Raw genomic sequence first — 5,929 nt, 5'->3', positions numbered from 1 at the left:
ATTACATACTAACTGTATTCAGTATAACTAATTACCAATCTTTATAGCATATGTTTTTTTAGTTGGTGTACAAGAAATGAGCATACTTAACCATTGTATGCTAACGGGAAATTAGGCCATTAATGCACCACTGAATGTCAATTAACAGAGAATATTTTATTTGTTGTACTCTGACATCCATGTGGAGCTGTGTCACCACCATCTACCTGTAATTAGTTTTAAGGGGCCACTGTTACACATTCAACAAAGTCAGTTTACCATGAGGCGTACATGGAGGACCTTTGGTGTCAACTGAGTTATTCATACTTGAAATAGTCACTTTTTAGAGTGAACACACAAACACAAACTGATAACCTGCTTAGACTTAGCATGTAGTATGGAATTGGGACACTGCTTCAATTTAAACCCGTGGACTGTGGAAGTTGCCATTTTCATGTATTATTGATCACTTTATGCTTGAATACATCAAGTAAGCAATAAAGTGTGTATGTGCCTTTCCCAGTAGTGCCTGTTTAAGTGTGTGTACATAACAATCCACCAATATTTTTGTCAAAAACTGCTAATTGTGGGTAATTTGGTCCATTTCATACAAATAAATTCCACTGGTCTGTCTTTCACATGACAAAAGGGTAGAAGCTAGAGACAAAGTGAGACAAGAGACTATGGCAACGCATAGGCAAAGAATTAGCGACACCTGTCTAAACAGCGTAATTAAAATACTATAGTTTGCTATTTCTCTCATGTTTCAACAGTCACATAAACATGAACTCTGTCCTTCTCAGGATAAAGAATCAGAAAATAAACTAAGCGCCCATAAGACACAAGATATGCAAAATCACCTTCCAAATACCCCTCCACTGCTGTCCACTGTCAAATGTTAATTTAGAGAAGAAATACTGACTTTAATACACTGTATGTACACTAAATAGAAATAGCTACTCTGTCATAATGTGATATGATACTTAACCTGATTAAAACAAAACAACTTCAAAACCTGGAACGTTCAAATGTCAACATGTGAACCTCATGCAATAGTGATGATACACCCAAGGAGCGCAATCCATTTAAACACTATAACTGGAAATAAACACGAGAAAGGGATACAGCCAAAAAAGTATTGAGTCAGGGAAGTGAAGTTGGTTGGTTTTGCTGCTGAATCATTAAACTAAATAATCAGCTTTTCACTCTGGGTCTCCATTAGCTAGATGTTAAACCATGAGCCAAAGCACTGATTTCAGGTCACTGTCTCAATACACATTTTTGACTGCAGATGCAGATCCAACACCCTCGCACAAGAAAGATAAATACATCTTTACTATACCGCACTGCAACGCACCTGATTTCAAGTATGTTAGGTTTCTCTGACATGGAAACCACTGAGTTTACTTAAAAATGTAGCAAACAGAAAATAATACACCTTCATGATATTGATTTTTTTTTTTCACTTTCACAAGTATATTTACTTCGGGAACCTTGTATACAGTCATAGTTATTGCATTGTTTTTGCATATCTTGTGGGATGCAGGATTACACCCACTCATACCATTAAACTGCAACACAACACCTCATAGTTCATGCTGACCTATACAGAACATAAAAACTGCAATGTTGCTCCACTCCACACGGGGGCAGCACAGGCCTCTGTATCTCTCTCATCAGTGTTTGAAATCAAAGAGCCTTTAAACACAAACAACAAAGTCTGGTTTTGCACTTCTGATACGCAGGGTTACTCTATGTGTATGTATAAAATATAACTTAACATTTATTGGGAACATAAAAGTAAAAGATTAGAAATGAATGTAGTTTCTGAGTGCAGGTATGCATTATTCATATTTATGTGATACTGAACATTATGAATGGTTTAGTAATTACTGATAATTCATCTTAAGACTATGATGATAAGGAACAAACATAACATATCTGTTATGGAACCTTGTGGAAACCTTCCCATCCTAATTTTTTTTATCTTGGCCAAGTCTGAGAGTGGTTCTTTGTTTAATAATTCCATGATTTAATAAAGTTACTATGGCCTTTCATTACATGGTTCCTTATCAACACTGCTTTGACAGTGACATTCTTGACCGCTGCTGCACTGGATGATAAAATGGTTGACAGGAAGCAGACACATATTCTGGGTCCGCTGTAGCAGCTTGGATACAAAAACTACTACTTTACAAATTCAGGTGCCTGCTGGTTACATTTATCATTGAGGATTTAGGCATAATAGTCATTAGGTTTATCAAAGAAATCAGCATAAATAACCTGGAGGAGAACCCTTACTGTCTTTTAAAATTCAGGGTTAACGAAATTTAACCTGGGCTGATCCAACAAAAACCAAAGCACAAAGTGAGATTGTGCTGAGCTTAAAGTTAAAACACTGAGGCTAGATTCTGTCTTGCACACACATTAACATCCTTGACTATACTCAAATCTGCCTTACTAACTTTTTGATTTAAAATCTGACCAAAAAAAAAAAATCAGTTTATGCTCAAACTGATGTAGCCTGTTAGCTTATGGTACCAAATCATAAGCGCCTGTTTTAATGAGGTACTGTTACTACAGCTGAAAAGAAGAAAGGAAGAAGGAAATGCTTAAGGTATTTTATGAAGCCTGGGTAGGAAAAAAACAAACAAAAAAACAACAGACTAAATGTCAGGGAGGGTATTCCTTTGACAACACAGACTTCTTCAGGGTTTGCAGTATGATCATAACCACAAAACAACAATAGCACTGCCACTAAAAACACATTCAACATTCACATTTAATTTGCATAATAATGTCAGAAGTCTGTTACTGGCACAGGATGCAGTGTATGGCAGTGTGTTCATGCATACCCTTCCCTGCCACAAACCTGCTCTGATTATAGTATGTAGGAATGAGAAATCAGCAGTGAGACCTTAATGGTGAAGTAAGGTGAAAACCAAGAGCCATGAGTTGACATGTGATACTTTCTATGGGTGGAGATAATTCATTGAATTTGTCTTTTAAAACTGTTCATTGAATCGTCCAAGGCTATGACAACATACATGTTTTTTTTTTTTTACTAATAAGTGTTGTTTTTAAGGCTCTAACCCTAAAATAAGTTTGACTTTCTTCTTTCTGTGGTTGTAACTAGATTCATTGTGATATATCTGCATGTGAGTCTGCACTGGTCTGGTAAGATACAGACTTTCAGTACTCTCTTCATGTCATCTTGACTTTGCATCAGGATTGTGGTGGTAACAATAACAATAACAATGTTTTCCAGCCAAGTTTTCAGTGGCTAGCATAAATTCTTATATATTTTGTGTTGAATTTATTTCATTTTGAAATACTATAAAGTCACTGGCATAATGATAATAAATGTGACAGTTGGTAACAATGATGAGATACTGATGTCTGGAATGGGTTTGTTTTTTGGAGAAGATACAATACAGAAGTGAGACCTGTAACTTGTGTAATGCACTGAGGCCTGAGTACCAGTCTTGGCTATGGCATACTGTGGCCATACCTTATCCCAAGTGAACCCAAACTATAATCAAGGGACAAACTATAACAGAGAGAGGTCAATCAAATAATGTCAGCATGCTACCGAGGAGGCATTAGAAAAAAAAAGCAACAACAAAAATCACACCAGGAGATCTCCCACAAAACAACTTCCCTCTGACAGTTTTCTGATTTATATCCCCTAATTAATCACATTAACCAAAAAATGATATCTTATCAATTATCAGAAAAACCTCCTGTTTGCTTTATAATTTTCCAGTAATTAGTTTTACCAGTAAATTACATTACAGACAGAAAATGACTTTATCTCTAACAATGCTAATAAGTCAAAATGTTTTGTGGTATGAGCACACCTCAGACATGAGATGTCCTTTAGAACTCTTGCAGCATCTGTACAACAGCCCTATTAATTCATTTGGAGTTTTTACTATGATTAAATGATGAAATCATGTGATTACGGTGTGTTACAGCTGAGCTATCAGGGCATCGCCCCCCAGGTCATTCACGGGGCGTCACTGTGGCAGTACAAATTTGGTGCTTCTACCATTCAGAGCAACCATCCATGATGAAGAAAAGCAGCAAATTGCCAAAATGCTTCTTACCTTCTGGCCAAGCTGCAATGCCAAAAACTCATCACCACTGTAAACTTAACTGTCACTCTGACCTCGCTGGAGACCTTATGCTTCACCATCTCAGAACAGAAATATAAAGAACAGTTATGCAATTTTCAAAGATAGAGCGGCTTCTGACTCTGCAGCTTGGCTAAAAAGTAAGAACCGTGCTCAAAAGAAATCACAAAGCTTTGGAAGCATGCCTGTCCATGGTAACCCTGTGTTAAGGAGGCCCATTATCACTCACTCACTCAAACACACACACACACACGCACACACACACCATACTTGTAATGCTACTTTAATTTACTGTCTAGGCTTAAAATCAGCTTTTTAGAATACATAAGTAACCAGTCAAAAACAGGCGCACACACACACACAAACGCATATCCTCACTCACACACACAGACACACACACACAGACGCATATCCTCACACACATTTTTTTCTCTTCTGGGAAAAATAAATAAATAAATAGATACAATCTGTAAAAGGTGCATACTGATAGAGAGAAAGACCCCCCATTTAGATACACACGCTATCTCACACTCATACACACACACATCCTGTACTAAAATGCAGACACACACCCGCACGCACAAATATAGTTATACACTTGCACGCAAACTCTACGCCCTGCTTCGATACTTAAAACCTCTTAAAATTCTCCTAAAATAAACCGAGCAAAAATACATTTATAAGACCAGCACCCCGATTGTGCAAACAAATCAAGGATAAATTAAACCAATAACATCATGAATATAAAACAAAATAGTCATGGCTAGCCAGTTTTGCACAATATTGAACTGTTAAATACATAGTGGGCGTGGTCTGTAGAGAAAGTGTGTGGCAGCAAATCCTATAGGATTCCACGCTGAGAGGAAGAGGAGGGTCTTGGAGAAGGAAGTGAGGTTGATTGACGGACAGATCCTGTGTGGATCAACGTCCCGAGTCTGTTTTCTTTTCAATCAGTCACTCCCGTTCTCTGCTCCACCCTGCCGTCTCTGTTGCCCTGTTCGACACACACACGCCTTCCCAAGGGCTGAAAAAGCAAAACCCCAGCGATGGAGGGAGAAGGATGGTTGAACAACCAAAGAGGAGGGTGGAAGGAGAGAGGGAGGACTGAGGAACAACGAGGTATGAGGCAGGGGGGCTCGCTGTCTCTGCTTAGCCACCAAATGCTCCTCCCATTTCCTGTTTGGGGCAGGAAGTGGGCGTGGCCAAACAAGGAAAAGCGGCGTAGGAGGCAAAGCCAGATCTAGGTGACATACGAGGTGAGTTTGTCTCTCCATTATTGACCAGTGGAAAAAAGAGCTGGCTGGCTTCCTGTTGGCCAGAGAGTGTCTCTCTCTGCCCGTGGCCCCCTAGAGCAGCCCTCTTGTGGCTGTTGGTCCATTCCTCAAATCCTTCCCCCCCTTGGCTGGGGGTGGTGTGTCACCTTAATCCCACCCCCAGGCTGGCAGGGCTGTGCTCCAAGGTTCCTTAGCTTTGGAAGAGGAGAAGAAATGAGATTTCAAACAGGGTTTTCCTCGCCCCCCGTTTTACTCAATACAGCGCTTCATCATCAGTGAACCAAGAAGGAGGAGTTGACCTTTGACCTCAAGTGGGTGCGGTCAGATTTTAATCCTTAACTGACCCCCCCACAAGCTGGTCTGCTGTCCCCTACCTGGCTTCATGGCGGCCAGACAAACAACAATAACACAACACCAAAGTAGGCAAAGGAAATGAAAACAATAAACACACTATGTTGACTGCAGGAAGTCTATAAAAGGACTTCCTGCCTCTGTTGTTTCCTTTCTACCTTTCCTTCATCCATACTTTCTTTCATCTAA

The sequence above is a fragment of the Seriola lalandi genome, unplaced genomic scaffold, assembly GCF_002814215.2.
Source record: "Seriola lalandi dorsalis isolate HSWRI2012SDOR001 ecotype SW California unplaced genomic scaffold, Sedor1 jcf7180002054467, whole genome shotgun sequence".
NCBI classification, from domain to species: Eukaryota; Metazoa; Chordata; class Actinopteri; order Carangiformes; family Carangidae; genus Seriola; species Seriola lalandi.
This window is presented reverse-complemented; position numbering follows the sequence as displayed.